This window comes from Rissa tridactyla, chromosome 4 (genome assembly GCF_028500815.1).
Source record: "Rissa tridactyla isolate bRisTri1 chromosome 4, bRisTri1.patW.cur.20221130, whole genome shotgun sequence".
In the NCBI taxonomy this organism is placed as follows: Eukaryota; Metazoa; Chordata; class Aves; order Charadriiformes; family Laridae; genus Rissa; species Rissa tridactyla.
In genome coordinates this window covers 20,331,125-20,355,607 of record NC_071469.1, presented here as the reverse complement: position 1 = coordinate 20,355,607, position 24,483 = coordinate 20,331,125, and the positions used below count along the sequence as shown (strand labels likewise).

The 24,483-nt window shown below is 43.0% G+C and overlaps 1 protein-coding gene across 20 annotated transcripts in view; it reads left to right on the top strand.

Annotated features, from left to right (window-relative positions):
* Positions 1 to 24,483, top strand: part of TSPAN4 (tetraspanin 4) — a 460,958-nt gene that overhangs the window by 125,405 nt on the left and 311,070 nt on the right. The window contains exon 1 of one of the 20 annotated variants that reach the window (XM_054198985.1): positions 22,290 to 22,373. The exons of 18 other annotated variants lie outside the window; for them this stretch is intronic. The gene's annotated coding sequence lies outside the window, so the exon portion shown is untranslated. Of the gene's footprint in view, positions 1 to 22,289; positions 22,374 to 24,483 lie in introns of those variants that run through there. One more of the 20 variants, XM_054198980.1, reaches the window with a different exon arrangement.

Sequence of the window (24,483 nt, the reverse complement as noted above, 5' to 3'; positions counted from 1 at the left end):
GTGCCCTTGTAAGCCTGTTGTCCCTGAGGGAGTTCCTGCAGTTTCTCACCATCTTCAAACAGACAGTGACTGGAAGAAATGTCGATTAAACTGAAGCCCCTCCAGGGCAACACTTTTGTTTATTATGAAGCACTGATGTATGAAGTAACAGTGCTATAATAATCTGTAAATGAACCACGAACTAGGAGAACATCCACGAGCATTTTATAATGAGACACGTTCTCTAAAGTTGCAGTTGGCCAGAATAAATCAATAACCCATGGAGTACACTTTTATTTTAGTCCGAAATGTGCAAAAGGCAGTTTTAAGTGGCTCTGCTTTTGAGAGCACACGCTTTAAAACTTCCTGACTCTAGCCATTTTCAATACCTTAAGTTGTGCACTAAGTAAGTAGTAATAAATTTCCTGAAAATGCAGTAGGCCTTTCATCTTTATCTGCCGTGACTTATTCAAAGGAGGAAAATAATTACGGCTCCGTGTTTCAAAGAGCATTGTTCAGTGTACCGATGTTTAATGACTCTTTGGTTAAATACAATTCCCAACTCATCACTTTTGAGCCATTTCTTGTTTGTCTAAGGTGCTTAAGAAGGAAAAAAGAGAAGAACAAGAGAAAGTAGAGGTAGCTCTAAAGAGTAAGTTTATGTTTCAGCACAAAGATTGGACAGTAGAGGAATTACTAGTTTTGTTGCTTCAGACATTTGCAAAGAAGTTGTCGTATCATCAAGACTATAGAAGCAAAGAATCTCCTGATCGCTTTTGTGGATAGTGTTCACTTACCAGTTTTCTGTCTTCTGCAGGATGAGTGTCCTCTTGCAAGCCTTCACACTTTTCTACTTATTGTGATCTTCAGCTGCTCCTTTCCCCCATCCTGTTCCTTCACACCACAAATTGTTTCCCGTAGCTGCCTTGGACTCTGATTCATCTATCCCTTTCCCCATCTCACTTTAATACGGTCCTTTCATTTTGTATCTCTTTATTGCAAGCCAGCTTTGCCTAGGTCTAGTGAATCCTTTCCTTCTGGTTGAAAGTGCATAATAGGCTCAGAATACCCCACCCCAAATTAACTCCTCCTCCAATGCATTACGATTCCTTCTTGGACCAGTAGCCTTGCCCCCTGCTAACACCTCTCTGTTCATGGGGAAGCTCCTTTCCTACAACCCTCTTTTCAGCAGAGAACTTCACCACGGTCCCCTGATAGTAGCAAAGCAAGAGAGGATGATGTATATAGCATGTCTGCATGGTGCTTTCCTTGGACTAGTGTACTGTGGTCCTATGTAAGCCTGCATACCCTTGGCAGCCACAACTGAATTCACTGCTTAAAGCTTTTCTACTACGGAATATGCTGTACTTTGGGTGTCTGGGATGTTAGTAGTGTCGTATGCATTAGGCTTCCATCAGTTAAGGGAGGCTGTTCCCCTTCATGTTATTTGTACCAGGTCAGATGGACTTGTCTGCATCCGTGTTATATCCTGCTGTGGTCTCTTTTTTGTGTCAGGCAAAGGAAGCTCCTGTTTTTCCTCAGAGCTGTGCCAAAGGCTGTTTCAACTTACCCTGTGCTGACAGGGCACCTGGTGCATGAAAGGCAGTCCTGGAGTGGTGTTGAGTAACTGCACTGGTCTAATGTCTCCTAAGCTTGGAACAGGCTTTATGCTGGACTGATGTATTTGCATTTAAGAGTAGAAAACCGAGAGGCTGCAGCAGGCTTTAATTGTATCCCTGGTATTGCTGCATACCAGGATGTTAAGTGTTTCCAATTCTAACGAACACTCTTTCATTAAAATGTTGCTTCACTGTTTTTAGTGAAACTGGAAGGAGCCCTTTTAATTTGCCTATCTAGGATCTGCCTTTAACCGATTGTGGCTCTCCCTTCATTGCTGAGGTTTGCAGTCCTTTTGTGCTTAAAGGTATATTATGTTTATGATAGAGGTGGTGACAAGTTGCGTCTCGTCTAAACAAGTGAATTCTCCATATGGCATAGATTTGTTACTGCTGGATCCTCACTGGGAGAATGTAAGTCAGAGCAAGGTTGCTGATGACAAATAAATCAATTGATGACAGAGGAATTTATGGCCCATCACAGAAAACAGAATGGGAGCTGTGATTTATATATTTATTTGCTTTAATAAATATGAAAAAATGAAGTGTGGCATTATTCATAGTTGCCCTGGCAGTGAGTGATGATGGTGCAATCTGTACATGTCTGCCCAGTAGATGAGTCTTTCCTGGGAAGAAACTTGTGGACAATGGACAGCATTTTAAACATACAGGTGGTTTTTAAAAGCGTGTATGTATGTGGGGATGGTGTTTGTATGACAATATACCTTGACTATAAGTCTAAGCACATATGAGTAGGAGGCAGGTCACTTGTTTCCCTCTCAGACTTTTTAAGTAATCCTACTTTTTTTGTTACTTGGCCACTAGTGTAGGCCAGTGTGTTGTTCCCAGTCCCTGATAGTTCTGTCATTTCAATGACACAAAATCTTATCACTGATGCAGCATACGTGGACATTTGAACATTGACCAGAAAGCAGAGGAGGTGGAAATTTTTTTTCCCAACTTGCCATAAAAAAAGTTAAGTTGCTGTGATGTCTAGAACATCAGATGATAAACATGCCAGCTCATGGACACAGAGTACGTCTGTACTGGAGGGACTAGTTTGATCAAGGGTTGTGAGCAGGCTGGCATCCTTTTGGGGCTGGTGTGTGCACTCTCTGATGTCTTGCCATTGTGGAAGATTCTGGGGCAAAGCATTCCTTTCTGGCGAGAATGGCAGAATCACTTTCCATATCCTTGTTTTCTGTTCTGGTACATTGGCAGCGTACCTGACTGTTGTAGAGCAAGGGTTTTGGGGCAGTAAGGAATAGGAGAGGGGGCTACCTTCTTCTAGAAGCCTGTCAACACCAAACATATAGTCTGCTGCCTAGCTTTGCATTTTTTCACTGATGCTGAATTACAAATGCAGAAATATCTGTGATGTTGTACCATACCAAGAATGGAATATATGAATTCACAACTCCAGTTGTATGCTATGCTTGGTTTAGGTTCTCATATCCAAGATTCTTGGTAAAAATATACAGTATATTTAACCTGTCTTTTCCTAAATCTGAGAGAATTTGGTATTTTTTGTGTTCATGTCCACATAACCTGAGATGGAAGAGACTGTTGGGAAAGTTGTAAGATGTAGAAAGTGGAGATCACAGAAAAATCATGTGCTAGGATTCGCTCTACAGTGTTACACAAATCTAGGACTTATTTCTGCTATGGTTAACTGGAATAAAGCAGTTTAGCTTCACTGATACCAGCTGTAGTAGCAGTCAGTAATGATCTGATCTTTTATTTGGGAGAAGGGGAAGATGAAAAAGAACAACCGTCATTGAAAGGAAAAGGGGATGCTTTTGTTCAAAGGGAATGATCTCAAAGCATAGAAAACATCTCAGTTGATGTGTTCACATATTTTTTGGGTTGTCTTTAATAGCTGTTTTCAGGTAACAATCACAGCAAATTCCCTCTGAGCTGCTTCTGCAATTTCTTGAGAGCTGCCCATCACAGATATTTCTTCATGGAGTGTCTTTAGCAGAGACATTGAACAGGGCAACACAAGTTGAGACTTTGCAATCCTCCAGATGCTAATGCTCTGCTAGTGTGGTTCAACAGCAGGACTGATGTATTACCTTGCCTTGCTCTCACTCGAGATGCGTAATGACTTAAATGCCTTTATTAAAGTGCAAACAAAAGGTGAGGACTGGTACTTGGAGAGCTAATCAGGCCATGGGACCAATACCTTTAGGTTGTGACAGACTCTCAGCACTCACTACTACAGCAGCCAGAGCTTTATCACACATGAGAGACCAGCACATCTGGACCCTCCCTGTGTATTTTTCCTGTGATGCCTTCTGGCGTTATTTGTCTTTATACCCAGCACTGTTTGCTGGTGTGCTGCCTTCTGGGCTTAGAGAGAGAAAACACGTGCTGCCCCTCTGCCATGAAACGGAACATTTAACAGGGATGTTTCTAGTGCTAGTGTATAGTTTTGTCATCATCAGTGCAAGTGAAGTTGATTTGCAACCATTTTGAAGGCTCAGGGCTTGTATGACAGATTCAACATGTGGCTTTATTACAAAAATAGCGAGAACATATCCACCTGTTCCTTCTGTGTCCAGATTTGGGCTGACTATATATCCTCTTTCATGGAGCACTTACTTCCTGGGGAATGGTTTCTGTTATTGCTACTGTTAATAAGATAACTGCTAATTAGGGATCAGTCCCATCTCTTTCTGACAAGTGCCCTGTGTGTACTGTGTAGGGAAAAGTATGGATATGAGATTGGAGTTTTGAAGGGCCAACTCTGAGGTACCCCTAAAGAGCTCATAATCTCAGTTTTGGGGCGTAGCAAATGGCTGAAATGCCAACAAGGTCTCTTAGGCACTAAAAATCAACACAAATCTTCTTTGTATGTTTTGTTTTGTGAAATCTAATCTTACACACACTAGAGCACACGTTACACTTGACTTGTTTGAGATGTCCCTAGACAACTCCAGTAAGGACAGCAATGGGTGAACTTGTGGATAGGCAAGCTTGGGCTCCTGTTTTACATACCATACTTTATGGGTGGATGCTCTCCTGGCTGCTGTACCAAAGCTTTAAAACAGTGGAGTGGGCTTGCCTGGCTTCTACCTTCTGTATTAATTGAAAAGAGGCAGCTTCTGAATTGTATTACCTTTTGCAATAACGTTTGTAAAGTACTTAAATGACACATTTACAATCACTCCCTTCTTTAAATTTAAATCTTCCCCATTCAGGTAGTCACAGCTCAAAAGTCCTGCTCAAGGCAAAAGCATGTCATAAAAACCTAATGCAAGATAAATGGGCCCTCATGGCTGCTGAGCGATGAGGACTGGATCTATTTGAATAGTTCACACAGACTGCATTTTTCATTGCCTTTAGGCACCTCTTATGGATCTTCCATTCTCTTTTTTATGTTGTGCCTTCTCATGGTTGTTATAGTCCAAAAAAAGTTAACTAACACTCATCTAAGGTGCAGAAACTACTGTAGATAAGGTTTTGTTGAGTTTCCCTACCAGCTTTGACCAGGGTTATCATACACCTACGTATGTGGTTTAGTAGCTGGTTTTGCCGTTGACAACGGTTAGGCTAACCTAGCTCCTCAGTGTAGGGGATACTAGCAATATAAAAATAGTTGTTGCAAGTGTACCTCTCTTTATAGTGAGAGTAATCTTGGACACAATTAATGCCGGTAAGCTGACATAGCTACTCAAATCTGCCGGGATGAGAAAGTGAAGGAAGTTAGTGTTTGGAGGAGCCAGCTAATCAGTGCTTTCCAAGCAGTGGAGAGCTCTGCGTATACTTAATCTCTTTCTCCCCTCTAAATCTTATTTCATGCCAATATTATGGGGGAAAGATTTTTGGAATTTAACATGAGTGGCTCCTTTATGGTTCTGTAAGAACGCTGAAGTTTCTAATTGCCAATCACTAGTGAAAAACGTGCCCAGTATTTTTAGATACTAATAATTGTGCTTTCCCCAGACTCCTGTGTTCATAAAATAATCTGTTACAAAAACTGATGTGGTACCCTTAATGGATATTTTTCATGTACTTTTGTTTTATATATATGTGTCTTTTCACACTCTTAGTGCACACGCGGGTGCTTTTGCTGAAGGAGGCAGCTGTCTTTGAACTATTTGAAATAACTGAACAGATGCATGACTCTGCCACACATCAGCTCAGTGCAAGGCATCCCTCCTGAGCAGCATAAATCAGGTGACTTCAGGAGCAAATACACAGTGCTAGACTTCTAATTTCCTCATTTATCTTTGCCACATTGTACCCCCCTGGGAGGGATAATATTTTGATGGGTGAATAAAGTACAATTAAGTTTAACATTATCATCAATCATCATGACAAAGGAGGACAAGTAGTCTTTGTACTTGGTCTTGCCCCTTGTTTAGTCATCAAACCCTTTGCAAAATGAGTGTAAAGCACTACTTTATTAAGGCTGTGGTTCTGTGATACAGGGTTTTGGACAGCAATACCTGTGTTAGCTTCTGCCGCTGCAACCTTGCACCCTTAGAGCATAGCAGTATCTCCATCCATTGTTCTGTGCAGCTGCACATGCTGCCTCCCTGCTCAGGGTGCCAACCTGGCTCACGTTTTTAGAGAAAAACCAACAGAAAACACATATTGGGGAAGGTGGTGGTGGGTGGGTAGTTTTTCTAAAGCTGCCTCAGTTCCCTGGTCCTGTTCACTACCTGGATTTGTGAAGAGCTGACTTGACACCCACTGAGAGGAGTGGGCTGGGCTGAGGGCAGGCATACCTGTGGGGTAGGAGAAGTGGAACAGTTTTAAGCCAGTGAACTGTACCAGGAAAATAAAGCCTATTTCAGTAACCTCTGTAAGTGTTGGTAGTGCTTCAGCACCAAGGCTGTAGAGTGGGTAGGATCCTTTGTTGACAGCTTTCATAACAATCCTTTTGTATTTTCCTTGTTGAAACTTCTTGTAAGGCAAAAATCCATCAGGGCAACGGGATGTGTTGCACAGCAGCAGGTCAGAGTAAGGATGTGGGCCAGCACTGTCAGGGGAGTGTGAAGTTCAGGGGCTCGCTCCAGGTCTGCTGTCCAGAATTGAGGCAGTACCAACTAATTTTTATCAACAGTAGCCTTTCATGATGGCGTAGTACAAAGAATTCTTCAAAAATCCTTCCTCCTCTTTTTGCTTTCAGAAAGTCACTGCAGATGTGTCAGATTACAGCTGTGTTTTTCAAAGGGACTACTGTGCCTCGCAGAGGGATAGATTATTTACTGCCTATTGGTCTTCGGTTTTCATTTTATTTTTTTCGTTTGAACTATCATCCTGCCTCCTCCTCAAGCATAGCTTTTCTCTCCATGAAAGTGGGGCAAATGATGAGTGGATTCTACTGCATTGGCATTTGCAAAGTTGCTACGTAGGGGCAGTTTTCATGCTTGTTCCTTGGGTGAATGTGGTACGATGACGATCTTTAATCTGCTAAAAAAACCCAAAACATCATGCTTCCACAGATATCTTCCTGAGCAGCATTGCTTTGTGCTCACTTATGTTCTCAATGTGCACTAACACTTAAGAGCCCATGCAGCAGAAAAAATTTCAAAAATAATGCCCCTTTATAATATGTTAGGAGTTCAGGTCAGGATTTGGCAACTAATTTCCAGGAGGCCCCAGTGAAGAAACACTGTTTACGTAGCCATATAATTTGCTTGTGTTGCTCACAAACCTCATTCTCATGTTAAAAAGGCAAGGAAAGAAATCCTTCTGTGGTAGGTTTGGAAATTTTATAGACTATTCTAAGAGGACAATTAAGAATGGATCTGGCCAAAGCAGAAGCCAGTGGTATAAATGGTAATAAAGAAGTATAATAGGATGAACACAGGCACTTGATCACCTGATGCAAGGGAATGGTCAGTGAAAATAAGAGACTGGAAAATGATGTAAAGAAATCTATAGCTCTGCAAAATAGCTAGCCGCTGAAGCTCCTCACCCCCACCAGACAACAAGGCCAAATAGCTAGGTCTCAGAAAGTCACTAAACCATGCTTGATAACAGGCATGTCAGATGACAGTGGGGAATGCTGTATCTCACCAAGACTGTAGGAAGGGATACAGTCTCCTAGGTTTCAGAGTCCGGGATAAAGTTTTGCTGCTGTAGATTCAAGGGGACCCTCCTTGGGAGCAGGTTATGCCCTATTCGAAGAGCTCTGGGACCTGCTTGTGGTGGCAGAGGACTCCCAGGACAGAGGACTTCCCAGGATAACTTGTCAGCAAGCAGCAGAGTAAAGATGAAAAAGCCTGGGAGCAACCACTTCCTTCACCACTGTCTCAGACACAGTCAAGGAAGATGAGTCCTCCCTTAACCAGGGATAAGTCAAGGAGGAAGAGGCTTGGTAGCAAAACCAGTAAGGTGATCTGTCTATCTGGACCTGCTTTGAGCAAGGGATTGAGCTAGGTAACTTCAAGAAGTCCTTTCCAACCTAAATAATTTCACACATCTGAGACTATGAGTTACCATAATACCTTCGGAATTCTGTAGCTGTAACTGCTTGCTTGTGTCTAGGTTTGGGCTTTGTTTTTTGTTTTGTTTCTTTGTTGTTCTTTTGAGGGATACTCAACTTGGGTCTCGCAGATTAGTCAGGTAACTCAGCCACCGCATCTCCCTTGTCGCCCTTTGCTACTGAGGGAGAAGGGTTCCTCTATTCGGTGTAAGGTGTTGAATCTCCTGCAGCTCCTTTCTCTGTGCTGATAGTAGAGGGTGTCTGAGGAAGGGAGACAACTAGCTGAGAGGCCTTGACCTTTCCTTCCAGCTTCCCCTCCATGACTTTATTTGCTTTTGATGCACATTTTTTCTGAATGCTTTCTCTGGAACAGGAACATTTATCACCTGAGCCATGTCAGACTTGGCATGCTCTTACTTTCTCCATGCTTTTTCTTCCTCTCCCCTTCTTCCTCCTCTGTCCTTTCTAACCATGCTAATCAATGAAGTTAATATTAATTTTTAAATATCGAGTGTTGAAATCTGTGGAATTGTCTTGTGCTGCTTTGTGTGTCTGGATGGTGCTGACCGGGTTTTGAAATCTTGAGCACTGTGAGTTGAACAGAGCAACCAGGTTCAAGGGATGAGCACAGGTTGTAACCTGGTGGCTTTGAGCATCATTTTCCATCTTGGCTGGTTAAGTCTTTAAGAATTTACCTCAGAGAGGAATGGATCCATGCCACTTCTAGAAAAATCAGAAAGAGGGACTTGCATGCCCAGATGTTGGATGTCTTAGGCACCTGAATTTCCACGTTGAAGCTCATTTTTTTTTAATTAGCCTGCGGAATACCCTATAGCCAGTTTCTATCTGGCCATAAAATCCAGCCTTTGAAGTGAATCATGCAGCACAAGATCCATGATGTGCTCTCAGCATATGGCACAACAGAGCATTTTGCTGTTGCAAATCAGTATAATCAGCCCTGCAATACCCTGCTTCCTTCCTGTATAGTACAGTTTAATACACAGCAGAGAGGAGTTAGCTTCTCAGTGAAGATTTGGAAGAAAAACATTGGCTTTGCTGGAGGTGCATGGGCAGCGATCACAAATGTGCCTGAATCTGGATATTTCTCTAGTCATTTCTGCATGTGCACCAGGGGAAAGCTTGGCAAGCGTTTGCCGGCATTGAGATTCTGAACCAGACTCACAGCTATTGCAAATGGATGATCCTAGTCTCTGGCTGAGCTGGCAATGATGAATGGAAGCCCTTGAGATATAAGACTGAGCAGATGCAAGTGACCTTAACTGACACAGAAATGAAGCCTTATCTGCATCAAAGGGGGGGTTCAGCTCATCATAATCTGCTGTTATAAACATCAGAAAAGAGAAAGTCACAGAAACTCACTCAGGTAAAGTTTATCACAGGAAGGCAGCTAGGAAGAAGCCAATTTTTTTTTTTTTTTTAATCCAACAGCTACAAGGCTAACAAACATATAAGATGTCATGTGACTCAGGTGTTTTTTTTTATCTGTTCTTTCTTCAAGTACTTTTTTCCTAAGAATAGTTTTTGCTCTGCTCCTGTTTTTGTGGGTTTGTGTGTTTTCTTACCGTCCCCTTTCAGCGTTTCAGCTTCTGCCCTTACCTTCTTTTTCCCCTGATGTGTTTAGGGCCTGGTTCTGCGCGCAGATGGACCAGTAGGTTGTTACCCAGGTTAGTGAGTTGGTCGGTCAGCACTGGGCACTGCAGGCTATCCTTTATTCAGAGGCAAGAAAAGAAAACCTTTATTTTCAGTCACCAGCATGCTGAGGCCTTACCTCACAGAAACGAGATGGATTCTCACAAGTTCCCAGGTACAGAAATTGTCTCTTATTGCATGTGCATGTATTGTGCCTAGCAGAACACAATGTTGAACTTCATTGGAGGTGCTGAGTGCAATCAAGGTAGAAAATACGAAGTGTCACTTTTCACGCCAGAAATATGTTTGGTACATGCATGTGGACTTGTATGTGTTGATGGAAGCTGTTCTTGAGTTTGCAGAGGGCGAGGTATGGAGACCAGCAGGCAAGCCTGGTTTGTGTCTTGTTTTCTCTGCATGTATATGAAGGAAGCAGCCTTGTAGGAACCACTGCAATACCAAAGCTGGAATGCAGGTGATTATGCATGGTGGTAACTTTAAATTTCTGGGTAGTCTCGTTGCCTTACAGAATGTTCCCACAGACATAAAATTTGGCTCAGATATAAGGATTTGCAGGCCTGTTCTTCTATTTAATGTGTACAATGGAAACCATAGTTTAATTTGTTCATGGGGCTATTCCCTCTGTGGCTGTTGGAGACTGGTGCTCATTTCCCTGATAGTAGTGACACAAGTAGTGCTTTCCTGTGTTTCCTTGGTTGATTGGCTTGCTTGCAAAGGCTGTCTGGGATAGTAGGTCACTGGGAAATGAGGACTCTTTCTTTGCTGTCTTTAGAAAAGGCTGTGCCTAGATGCTTGCTTCCAACAGGAAGAGAGGGAAAGCAAAGGATAGAAATTAAATGTGAACAAGACCGTGTTCGAAGTTGAAAATGTTAAAGGACATGAGTGTCAGGAAAGCAATATTTTCCTTGATGACTGATTGCTTTTCAGCATGCGGTCATGCAAGAGCATGCCTTGTATAACGGTAGCACTGTGTGCTTTCTAGCACCCTTGATCTAAAGACCTCAAAGAGCACTGTGAACTCAGATGAGTTAAATCTGCAGCAATTCTGTGATAGAGATGCAATCACCTCTGCTCTACAGACAAAACTGAGGAAGAAGAGTTCAGGTGCTTACCTAGAATCACTAAGTCATCGACAAAGGTAGGAACTGAACGGGAGCTCTGACTCCCAGTCAAGTATGCAGACAGAAGTCAGCTACAACTAAGCTATTAAGCTGGGCTCTGCCTTTGCTTATGTAGGTTTTTTTTTCTGAAGCATTGAGCACCCACTAGCTCCCATGGAAACCTGCTGGAGTGGTGGTAGTTCAACCACTCCTATATTACACAGAAAAAGCAGCCTCAAGAGGGTAGAGTATTGGCAAGCTTTTTGAGGCCATTTGGACTGCATAGAGCAGCCTAGGATCAAAGTTGAGCAGAAGAAATAGGAGATAAGGAAATGACTGGGGAGAAGGTGAGAAAGGCCAATGAGAAGTATTGGAGGATAGTGGCAGAAGAGGACAAGTTTGGTCTCAGTGCAGAAGGTAGTGGGAAAGTGTGTGCATGATAGCCTGGAAAAAAACTCAAACAGCCCCTAACTTTAAGGAGGGACGTGAATTATGTAGTAGAACAATGGAGTTTTGGTGAAACAGCACAGGAGGGCTACCTTGTGTTCCCTTGCTGCTTCTCCCAGGGATGTACCAAAGTTGTGCCCTGCCTGTATGCTATGTGATGGTGCTGTGATCTCAGCTGAGTCCTCCAGGTACTGCTGTAATAATAAAAGTAAGAACACTCATTTCCCTAAATCTGCAATCAGCAGATTGAAAAAGGATGAAAAAGAATAAGAGGCGGGTGAAAACTGTGTAGCTTTGGTTGTATTCTTTATTCTTATAACCAAAATTTTACCCTGAAAATGTTACAGAAATGAATCCTCGTCAGCTGACGTAAATCAAAACCACCTTGATCCCCATTCTTTCCCCTTCCCCCCTGCATCACTAATGTGTAGCAGATGTAAAAAAAAAAAAAAAAAAAAAAAAAAAAAAAAAGGCAGAATCATATCGTTTCATGTTATACGGGGAAATCTGTATATCAGCTAATACAGGGTATTAGCTGGTTTCAGACTGTGTTATGCCATGACCTGGGAAGGGCTGCATAACTATCCCCTGTGAGGACTGTTGGAAAACTGTCTGTTTTTTTTGTATTTGCTGAAAGAGAAGTAAGTAAAGGTATCTGTGTGAGAGAGAGAGAGAGAGACTGGGTGAGTGCATGCATGGGGTGGAGGGGGAACTGAAATCTGTGGTATTTATTCCTGCTGGTCTTTCAGGGTTAGACTCCTGGGATGCGATGGGAACCCTGACAAAATCTCCTTTGAGGACTTCCTATTGGAGAATGCATAGCATCATCCTATCAGTGAGATTTATCACTTGGATGGAAGTCCTGTGTTTCTGATGCACTTTAAATAGATCTTCTTTCTTACTTAAAGTAGAGCTTTACTACTGGGGAGTCCCTTTTGTAGGAGTTGTTTAATAGAAATAACAGCCTCGGGAGAACAATTGCAGTGCTGGTGATGCAAAAACCGCAGTCTAACATTGTTACCTTGTCTCAGGTTTTCCCACATAGCCTTGAATAAGTCAAACAACCTTTCGATGCCTCAGTTTGCCAGGAATGAGATGAGAAAAGGGGTACTGCTTGACTTGGTGGGCATAGGATGGTAAAGGTATTGAAACTGGTGAGGCATCCAAAGATAAAATATTTTGTCTGAGCCAGTAAGTATGTCTGCCCACTCCTGAGATGCTTATGTTGTATTCCTTATCTAAGTTAGGCAGGGAGGCTTTTATAAACCAGTCCCTTGCACTGTGGAAAACCCCAGCAAGGAAACATAAAGCTGCTGAGTGGCTCCCCAGTGTTCAGTTCTAGCATTCCTGCACCAGGATTCAGTTTCTTGTTCCTTCACATGCGGTGACATGCAGTTTACTATTCTGGTTAGTCTTCGCTTTCTGACCGTATTTCAGAAAATAACTGCCAGCAACAGTGGTGACTTACAAGGGAGCAGGAGGATCTACTGGTCATTGGGGTTTAAAACCAGAGGCTTCAAATGGCAGTGCACAGATCCATACTTATCCATGGATCAATATTGAGAGTGAATCCCTTAGTACCCCAAATACATAGGGATGTAATAGTAAGTGACTTTAGTAAGTCACACAGTGAAATGCATGTGCAGCACTGCCCGAGTAACCCAGGATATGGGGAGTACGCACTTCTGCAGATCAGGATGGTCTGATTTCATCAATTTATGCTGGGGCCACCCTAGCTCTTCATTGCTTTAAGCCTGGGTCTGACAAGTACTGTAATCTACTAAGTTATTAGAAAGCCAACAAGAAATCCAACCAAACATTTCAAGGCACTGAAAAAGAATCCTTTGCCCTCGTGAAATTAATTAAGGAAAGAAATTATCTTCTAGTTAACTACTTCTTTGCACAGCTCTGGTAAGTGGTTGATCTTCATAAAGTATGGATGGATGTGATCTTTGTAAGTTCTGCTTCTTAGTAGGGCTGTTCCTGGGGAGTGAACTTTGGAGCTCTGGATCAAAAGGAACAAATCTGCATTGCTTGTGTTAAATGAGTGTGTGTATTAGCTAGACGCTTGCAAGTGTCTGTGTTCAGACTATGCTCAAAGGAAGAACAAGGAGCCACAATGTGGCAGTTCATTTTTCTCTCAGACTTGATTGCATCATAGTCTTTCAAACTTTCATCATCCTGTGTGCCGCTGCTTTGTGGTGGAGCAGATGCTGACCTGAGTGCTTTGAGCTGGAAGGTCAGGAAGTGTTTCTGTCTAAGCCAAAGCATAGCTGGTGTGGTGACAGCTCATTCCTTAGTGCTGACATGTGTGCTCTGACCACATGCAGAGAGTGCAGAGCAGGAGTGTTGGGCTTATGAGTGATGACAGGATCTTTTGGACTCTGAAATGGCAGAAGATGCACTGGAAAACTGTGGTGCTTTCCACTGGGTTTAGAGATGCTCACTGCCTCTTAAGATCTGTCATGTCTGAGTATAATATTTGCTGTGTAAAAAACTGACTGGATGGCCACCAAGTTAGGTGGGAGTGTTGATCTGCTTGAGGGTAGGAAGGCTTTGCAGAGGGATCTGGACAGGCTGGATGTGTGGGCTGAGGCCAATAGTATGAGGTTCAACAAGGCCAAGTGCTAGGTCCTGCATTGGCTTGGGGAAGACCAGCTGGAAGGCTGCCCAGCGGAAAAGTACCTGGGTGTGTTGGTCGACAGCCACCTGAATATGAGCCAGCAGCATGCCCAGGTAGCCAAGAAGGCCAATAGCATCCTGGCTTGTATCAGGAACGGAGTGGCCAGCAGGACTAGGGAAGTGATTTTCCTGCTGTACTTGGCATTGGTGAGGCTGCACCTTGAATACTGTGTTCAGTTTTGGACTCCTCACTGCAAGAAAGACATTGAGATGCTGGAGCTAGTCCAGAGGAGAGCAACAAAGCTAGTGAAGGGTCTAGACAAAAAGTCTTATGAGAAGTGGCTGAGGGAACTGGGGTTGTTTAGCCTGGAGAAAAGGAGGCTGAGGGGAGACCTTATCACTCTCTACAACTGTCTGAAAGGAGGTTGTAGCAAGGTGGGTGTTGGTCTCTTCTCACAAGTAACAAGTGATATGAGAAAAGGAAATGGCGTCTAGTTGTACGAGGGAAGGTTTAGATTGGACATGAGGAAAAATTTCTTCACTGAAAGAGCATTGTTAAGCACTGGAAGGGTTATCAAGGAGTAGAATAGGCTATCTGGGGAAGTGGTTGAATCCCTATCCCTGGAGGTATTTAAAAGACATGTAGGGTCCTACACCTGGGGAGGAATAACCTCATGCACCAGTACACATTAGGGGCTCACCTGCTGGAAAGCAGCTCTGCAGAGAGGGACCTGGGAGTCCTGGTTGACAGCAAGTTGACCATGAGCCAGCAATGTGCCCTTGTGGCCAAGAAGGTCAATGGTATCCTGGGATGCACTAAAAAGAGTGTGGCCAGTGGGTCAATGGAGGTTATCTCCCCCCTACTCTGCCCTGGTGAGGCCACAGCTGTAGTAGTGTGTCCAGTTCTGGGCTCCCCAGTTCAAGAAAGACAAGGAACTCCTGGAGAGACTGGATCTCATCAATGCTTATGAATGTCTAAAGTGCAGGTGTCAAGAGGACGGAGCCAGACTCTTTTCGGTAGTGCCCAGTGGCAAGACAAGAGGCAACAGGCACAAACTGGAACAGAGGAAATTCCATCTGAACATAAGAAAAAACTTTGCTTTGAGGGTGGCAGAACACTGGAACAGGCTGCCCAGAGAGGTTGTGGAGTTTCCTTCTCTGGAGATATTCAAAACCCACCTGGATGTGTTCCTGTGCAGCCTGCTTTAGGTGAGTCTGCTTTGTCAGGGGGTTGGACTAGATGATCTCTGAAGGTCCCTTCCAACCCCTACCATTCTGTGTGTTTCTGTGTGATCCTCTGCAACATAATGCTTAGGGACATGGTTTAGTAGTGGACTTGGCAGTCTTAGGTTTACGTTTTGACTTGATGATCTTAAGGGTCTATTCCAACCTAAATGATTCTATGGAAGTATCTCCCCCTCAAAATACTTGGTGGCCAGTGAGCACTGAGGAAGAAGGTGCGTGGCTCTTGTAAATGATAGTTCAGACTGCCAAGTCATTTGGTTTTACAGGTGATTTGGGGAACATACCTGGACATAGTTTGCATAATAACATAGAGCGCATCCCTGTCCCTCACCATGGCTTGGATGTTTGTGCTCTCAGCTTCTGCAGTGTTATCAGGAGCTTGGGCAGCCTTTGTAAAGAGGAGATGAGGCAGCTGATGGAAATACTGCAGGGAAAGCAGAGTGTCTTAAAGCTGCAACATCAAGGCATATGTAGGAAATCAGTATTTCCTGTGGCTAGGATCTTTGGCTCTGCTGCAGATCTGTCGTGACACCTCAGGCAGATCTCTTTATCCCCCTGGATATTTCTTTCCTCTCTTGTTTGTTCCCGTCTTACTTCTGGGAGGGGACTGCATCGTGCCTTCTGTTTGTATGGCACCAGGTTGTATGAGCAGCTGGGGTCTCCCAGCACATCCATCACACTAATAACAGTAGGAAGGAGGGCACCCGTCAGAAATTTCTCCTTACCTTTTAGTTATTAGTACACTTTACATTTTCCTTTCTCTCTCTTTTTTTCTTTTCTTTTTTTCTTTTGTGCTTGAAGGGGAAAAATAAGTCAGCTATCTTTTATTCCTTCTAAAAGAAATGAGTCTTGACAGGTCTGGAAATGTGTTTCCTGCAGTTACTCTGTACACACAGGGGCCGTGCTGGCTCATTTATACATGCGTATACCACAACCCAGACACTTCATTAGCTTGGCATATATCTTTTGTTGCAATGATAGGCACATGAAAGTACTACAGGAACAGGGCTGGAGGAGAGAAGGGGGAAGGGGACGCATTGCTGCCTGAAAATTGCTGTCTCAATGTGTTATTCCTTGCATATGCAGGGTAATCTTCTTTTTATTCTTGTTATTGTTTACTAGCAGTGCTTTCTATGTACAAGAGTTGACATAGACTCAGATTGAATACATGGTGGCCTGGATAGCTTCTTGTGCCACTCAGACAAGGTGATTTGTGATCTTGGCTGGCAGAGGAAGGGAGAAGGGCATGTAGAGGATTTTCGTATTTGTCAGGAGTGAGAGTGTACCCTGGAGAAAGGAGCATGAGGCAAATACTTGGCCAGCCCTCTCTTCCTCTCCAGCCTCATCTCTGGTCACTCTTGCTTCTGGGTATCTCCAGTAGGAGCTGATGTGTGTTGGGCACTGCACAGGGACTTGTGGCTGCAGGGTGACAGACAGGAGGAGAAGGTGGGGGCAGTGCTGCTGTCTGATTTGCATGCCCACAGCAGGGGTTGTCCTTGGCCAAGCGCATCCAGGGTGTTTGTGTGAGAACTGAAGTGCAGTCAAGGCTGGTTACATCAGCATAAGGCTAATTTAAAATCCCAGATATGTTGCCAGTCTTGTGCTGCATAGCTCCAATCGTCCTGCTCCCTTTCATCTTGCTGCAGCTTCACCTTTCCCTTTCAGAGTTGTCCCACTGTTGCTAAATGCAATTCCTGGTCAACTGGTTTTTGTCCCTAAGCCCATTTATGTGCTTGCAGCTAGTGTCCTGGAAATGTTTGCCCTTGTCAGATCTGTCCCTCTCATTCAGCCAGCTACAGAGCCTGGCACATCTAGGCCTCCTGCCAATGCTTTTGTGGTGCTGTGGTCTCTCAAGCAAAAAGTCACTCTTTTCTGTAGGTAGCAGAGGCTGACAGATGTTTTGACTTCTGCTTTTGTGTCTGCTTGGCTGTCTTGGAGACAGAAAAGGCACATTGAACCCAGCACAGATGGGAGAGATATCTGCTGGGATCTACCAAAGGTCAGACAAAAACTGTGGAAGGAAGATATCAGTGCCATCTTTATTCCGTCCCTACCTCCATCCCCAGCTTAAAATTCTACAGGGAGGAGCCACTCTTGGTATATCAGATCTTCATAATATAATCTAGCCTGGTTCTGTCCTGGCTCTTGCTTCTCTTGAAGTCTGTGTCAGCACTCATGTTCTCCATGCCTCCGTTTAAACAGAAATCTTTGTGTTTCAGGGTTAGCAAGCTGCTCTGAGGAGCTGTGACAGTTCGTGCTTCTCATTGCTCAGGGAATGACCGTCCACTCGGCTGACACCAGAGCTCAAACTCCAGCGCTTAGTGAGAGCCTCTGGCTAGAGCTAAAAAGACTGTGTTTCGCAGATAATTTTTGGTAGGGGAAAAAAAAAAACAACAGACCAAAGATCCACAAACTAAAAGAGCTGTAATGACTGTGTCTCCTGTGGATATGAGGGGACCTAGAATACACTCTAAAGAGCAGGGATTCAGTGTTACTCCAGAATCAGTGCCCCAGCTCATGCTGGTTAAACAATTTAAAGGCAGTTTGCAGCCCAATCCCTTTGGTTTACTGAATACAGGTGAGATGTTGGGGTTCTTTTCCTGATGTCATGGAAAGGATCTGCTGTGGACAGCCACTTTTATGCTGTTGTCTTTGACCAAAAAATTACTGACCATAAAATCAGCTTTGTGGTGTTGGGGCTTTTTTGGTGGTTGTTGTGTTGCTTTTGGTTTTTGTTGTGTTTTTTTAAGCTTGCACCGTAGTATGAAAATTAATAGTGTTGTTCTGTATGCAGTGCCATGGATTATTTAAGGTGCTAATGCCTTTTCAAAGCTTTTGGTTAATTGAACATCACAGAGTTACAGGCCTGATCTGCTAAATGCAAACACGGTAATAGTTTTTATTTCACAGGATTAAGTTCTGATCTTCAGTCATATTTATTGACTGAATATCTTGTGGCTCAGGGTTTTACCATTTGACAGTAAATTCTTATTATGCTCAGAAAAAGAGGGATCGGTAGGATTCTTAAAATACCTATCTGTTGTGTCCTCATCATCCTTCTGCACTGACGGCATTTGCTTGTTCACCAAATTTTTGTCATCCTTGCACAAAAAGTATGTTTTCAGCAAATGTCTAGGCAGTGCTAAATTGTAGCAGGTCCATTGCTCTTTGGTACTGTTTCTTCTTTAAAGTGCACAAATGGTGCTTAAACCTTTGAATCAAGGAATGTTTTCCAGAAGTGCTTAAATGATTTAAGAGTGCAGTTCCCTTTGGCTTATAGTCAGACTTTGTGCTCTTTAATCTTTTTAGGTTCTTAAAAGACATGCTTTCTTTCCCTCCCCCAAGGGTTTGCTGAATCTGTCTCTCCTAAGTACTAACATGGCCCCTTTAACTATAGCGTTTAAATACTGTCCAGTCTCCGATATGTTATCACAACAGCCTAGTACAGGAGAAGAGATCAGTGTCCCTATCTTACAGATGGGGAGTTAAGATGTGAGGGAGATGGATTGACTTGCCCCAAGCCAGACAGGGGTTTTGAAGCACAGATACCCAAGTCCTACACAAAATCCCTGAGCATGAGATTGCGCGGATTCTTTACAGGGAGGTGCTAAGTGTTCTCTGCTTTGCTGAGTCAGGGCCTTGGGCTCTTCCTGACATGGTCTGTTTGTCCACACATACAAATACTTGACAAAACTGCTGATGTTTTACTATAGACTAAAATGTTGGCATCAAAACCTCTCAGGATTGCACTCTGATGAATTATTCTGTGTGCTGAGAAAAGGAAGATAAAGAGCAGGCAGAGGAAAGACATTTAAATACAGTATTCTGCATATATCATTTGTCACTTCACTCATGATGTCTGACAGTGGAATGGCATACAAAGTACAAACTCGCTGGTTTGAGCTCTTTCTCTAGACAGCCCTTCCATTAATGGTGGCTCTGTCATAAGATCATGTTGAGTGAGCTTTGGACCACCTCTTCAGGGCTCACCTATACAGCTTGGGACCCTGGAGCGTGGGTGGGGATTATAGGGAAATTAAGCAAGCAAAGATGGAGTAAGTTTGAAAAGATTCTTACTTTGAATTTTCGTAAGATGCTGCTGCTTTGGGATGCAGCGATGGCTTGTAATTGTTTGGAACGGCTGTAACCTTGCTGTTAGCAGAGAAGTGGGGTTTCTGGGGAAAATGCCCTTTTGGAAAGCCTCAGCACTGACCTAGTTTTTGTGTCTGGTGTTTTCGTTCTATAAAGACTGCCTCTTTGCAGCTATTACAGCTTGTGCTGTGGACATTGTTCCTGTGGGGAGAAGGACCAGAGGAGCATATGAACATTTTTTCATAGATGAAAAATAGAAATAGAAAAAGTTAGAAAAAAATAATTCTGAGAGTTAACCATTTCTTGGCAGTTTTTAACAGTGAATGACAGTGTTCAGCATTTTGGCTTCTGTATGCTTTTTACTTTTTTTTTTTTTGACGTTTTGGTTGCTGCTGCTGTTTTTTTCTCTTTGTGTTGACGGGTTAGCCACAGTGTTTTGTGTTGGCTTGACAATGGTGTGTGTGTCCCAGGGACTGTGTGTTTCAGTTATCTGGTCTGGGCCAATTGAACAGTTGTAGACCTCTGGCAGGATGTGTGCCTGATATGAAAAATATGGTTCTAATTTATTTTTGTTTATTTTAAATCCTGTTTGGCAGCCAACACTTTATACTTACGACACTCTGATTGCGGACAGTGGCAAAACTAATTTGCTTGAAGTTTAAAAAATGTGAAATATGGCTTTTTGTTTAGTTGTTTTGGTGGGTTTTTTTGTTTTTTTTTTTTTTAAGGAAAATACTCTTAATGTTTTGAAACCTTTTAGAATGCTTTTTGATTATCTCTTTTATGTTGCTTTATTTGAAATCATCAAATTTATTCCCCAGAGATGTTCGGGGATCACTTGCACGCCAAAGCTGAGTCCATCAGCTATGTTGGTGTCTCTGTTAAAATATATGTAAGAAAGGGCAAAAAACACTGCACAGGCAGAGAAGGAGGGAAAAAAAAAAGAGTGAGAAACAACAGAGGGAGCACCGAGGTTACAGGAGGAGGAGGAAGTGCTCCATAGTGGAACAGGTGTTCGTGCAGCCTGTTGAAGACCAGCACAGGAGCAGATGGACATTCCCAAAGGAAGTGCTGCTATGGAGGACCCACGCTGGAGCAGAGGAAAGGTGTGAGAAGGAAGAAGGAGCAGAGAGGGACTGTTACGTGCTGACCATATATCTTCATATATATCACATAAATACAGACAGTGTGATTGAGTGCACCCTCAGCAAATCTACAGATGACAGCAAGCTGAGTGGTGCAGTTGACATGCCTGAGGGGTGGGATGCCATCCAGAGGGACCTGGACAAGCTCAAGTGGGGCCACGTGGACCTCATGAGGTTGAACAAGGCCAAGTGCAGGGTCCTGCACCTGGGTCAGGGCAACCACTGTTATCAATACAGGCTGGGGAATGAAGGGATTGAGAGCAACCCTCCTGAGAAGGACTTGGGTGTACTGGTGGATGAAAAGCTGGACATGAGCCAGCAAAGTGTGCTTGCAACCCAGAAAGCCAACCGTATGCTGGGCCGCATCCAAAGAAGCGTGGCCAGCAGGTTGAGGGAGGTGATTCTGCCCCTCTACTCTACTGTGGTGAGATCCCACCTGGAGTAGTGCGTCCAGCTCTGGAGTCCTCAGTACAGGAGAGACATGGATCTTGACCTGTTGGAGCAAGTCCAGAGGATCCATGAAGATGATTGGAAGGATGGAACACCTCTCCTGTGAGGACAGGCTGAGAGAGTTGGGGTTGTTTAGCCGGGAGAAGAGAAGGCTATTGCAGCCTTTCATTCCTTGAAGGGGGCCTACAAGAATGATGGGGACAGACTTTTTGGTAGGACCTGTAGCAACAGGGCAAAGGGTAATGGTTTTATACTAAAGGTGGGTAGACTTAGACTAGATACAAGGAAGAAATGTTTTATGATGAGAGTGGTGAAACACTGGAACACGTTGCCCATATATGGTAGGTGCCCCGTTCCTGGAAATATTCAAGTTGAGGCTGAACAGGGCTCTGAGCAACCTGATCTAGTTGAAGATGTCCCTGCTTATTGGAGTAGATGACATTTAAAGGTCTCTTCCCACTCAAACCATTCTATGACCATAGCCCCCATCCCCCTGTGCTGCTTGGTGTTGAGGCGTAGAGTCTGGAGAAAAGGAGTGAAGTTGAGCCTGGGAGAGGGGGGCGAAAAGGTGGTCTTTTAATGTTTGTCTTTTTGTTTCTCACTACCTAAATCTATTTTACTTGTCAATAAGTTATGTAATTTTCTTCAAGTCACGTCTGTTTTGCCTGCAACCGTAACTGATAAACAACCTCCCTGTCTTTATCTCAACTCACAGGCTTTCTCATTCCTATTCGTACTGTTTTCACCATGTCTTGCTGAGAGGAGAGAGTGAGTGTGCGCCTGGGTGGGCATTTGGCTCTTTGCCAAGGCTGACCCACCACAGTGGGCAAGAGATTTAATATCAGACTAAGCAGGTCTCACACTTGCACACTGTTCTCCATTGCACCTGTAGCTAAGCTGGCTCATTTAAACGAGCAACTGTGGTGATGTGAGGCTCAGTGCTGGCTTCACAACTTCAGCTGGTTGTCCAGTGTCCTAAGAGGGTTTTTAATAAAAGCAGCCTACCACTTCACCCTGCTTCCCCTCCTCACAGCTAATGCAAAATACTACCAACAATGCCTGTATCTGCTGAGCTTTCCTTATGGTATTCTACCTTTTACGTGCAAGAGTTGTACTTCTTGCAAAGGTCTTATGCTTGATGCAAATGGGAGACTCATAGTCTTTTGCACTTGCAAATAGGAGAGAGGAGCTTGCTGGCTTAGTTGCAATCAGAAGGGATGCATCTCTCGGGCAGATATTTTGGTAAGATGCCCTCTTTGGTATGAAGGAGGATAGAAGCTGTCTGTGGTTACTCAGAGATGGGAGTTGGACTCCATACAACATTGCTGAACTCAAGAGATCAAATCAAACTAAATCATGAGACTCTTCCAAAAAATAATATATATCTTAAAAGACCAAGCAAATTTATCTTGAATTTAATTTCTCTTTTGAACTTTCTTCTGTGTTTGCAGTAGGGGAAGCTCAACAATGTGATTGTGAGTGCACATAAAAATGTAATCACCTTCATAGACTTCCCCGTGTGTCAAGACAGTGACTCCTCCATTATTCCTTCTTCACTGCTAAAGTAAGCACCACCCACCTTCCTTATGATCTCGTGTTTTTCCTTTCCTGCCTTTGTACTTTTTCTCCTGTATAGTCCTTTGGTATGTGAAAAATAAAACGATGCTGGAGGAAAACTGAGAACAGTGCAGAAGTTGCAGAACAAGAAATGACAGAACTTGAATATGGTGGGCCACAGGCGTGTCTTAAGATGGAGGAAAAGATCTTTGCCAGTCCCTTGTTGAGGAAAAAAAAATAATCCCCAAATCAGATAACTGGGGAGTATTTTGCTTCAGGGTCCTACACAGAACTCTGCTTGAACCAGCAGACCTAAAAATAATAGAGCTGAAGGAGCCACTCACTTCACATCAAGGACTCTTGCAATGTCCTGCAAATGCTAAATGCTGTGATGTATGATTTATTTATGAGAGCTGGCAGTGCTGTTACGTGATTTTATCAGTCATAGTCTCTGTATTTCCTACCATGCCTTCTTGCTGTGACCCTGCTGTCAGGAGAAAGTAACCATGTACATGATCCAAATACAGATTTATTTATTTTTTCTGATGAATTATATTAATTTTGCAAATATGCACTCAATTAGCACAGTCTACTAATTCTAAAAATATGTTTATTTAGCTGTCTGTGTCCTTAATGCTAATGCACACAGTATGACATTGTGCTAGGAGTTGTGTGACCTTTGATTTTGTTTGTAGAATATAAATCAGAGGCATTTTGGGCTGGTTCCTTTTTTTCTGTGTGTCAAGACAGCTCTGTTGTCCTGATAATAATGTTCTGATTTATATTTGGCAGGATTTGCTTCCCTTAGTAGAAGTAGACTGTCTCTATCATCTAATAAATACAAGCAGGCTTAATAGATTTCCAGGAGAAAGTGTTATAATCACCTAGGCTTCCTGGTTAACTTGGGCTGAAGGCCCTCATTCAGCAGTTCCTGTATCTAGCCCTTAATTTTTGACTTCTGCTGGAGTATGTTGTCAGAAACCATACAGCTTTCATTGAGGATTTGAAGTGACAGACAAATTACTGTGCAGTTTATTAATTTGTGGAAGTGGTTAATTACTCTTTATAATAAATTTTTCTGCTTTTCTTCAGTTTGCGTTTTACCCAGCTTTAGCTTGAATGGTTCTCAGTGTGCCCTTTCTGCTGTTTTAACAGTTCCTTTCCATTACTGGAAATCGTATTCTTATGTAGGTGATTATGCCTGGTAAATTAGGCAGTTTAAAGTTTCCAGTATTAAGGTTCATATACAGGAGAATGTGTTCCATAGGCTTCCAGTAGGACTAATGGTCATCAGATTGTTGTGGTTTTTTTTTTTTAAATTATGATTTTTTAAAAAAAGTTATTTTAAAATGTATTTTACATCAGAGAATATGCCTTTTGAATTTCCTTCCACCAGATTTCTGTGCCACTCATGGTTGACCATGACTACAAGACCTAGGAAGATCTGAATGGCTTAAAACTTCCTTGGCAGCCAAACATTACAGGTCTGGTTTTCTTGTGAGACAAAAACTAAAATGAAATGAAATTATGTCAATGAAAGTAGATAGGTCATATGAGAAGGGAAGAAATTAAATGTCTTTGGGCTCCACATCCTCATTTTCTATGCTGTTCTTAAAGAACAAAGGTTTAAGGACCGCATAGAAGTCAGGCAACTTGTTATGTAATGTGGCCTTAATATGTGTGTGTGTATATATATATAGAAATAAAACATTTTGCCTTTTAACACTTCATAAGCATTGCTTTTCCTGGAGACCAAGCAAATGGCGTTAGTTTCCTTGATGTTCTCTATTAGCAGACAATGCTGTGTGATTTCGTAGAGTGTTAATAGTCTGTTGCAGAAGGAGTATCAAGGGCTTGTGATTTAACACCTTTACTTTCCTTTTATAACAAAAAACAAACAAGTGGAGATGTGCATGTCTTTTGTCAAACTACTCCAAAAAAGTCTGGTCAAGGATGTAGGTGGTCTTAATGCTGTGTAACTAGGGAGCAGAACCTGCTAAGGTGAGATTGCTGGCGATCAGCCACTCTGTGCCGTAAAGCCAGTACAGCTGGGGATTAAGTTGGAGGGGAACAGAGGGTCTCTCCATGCCACGCAGATGGACAAAAGAACTTACAAG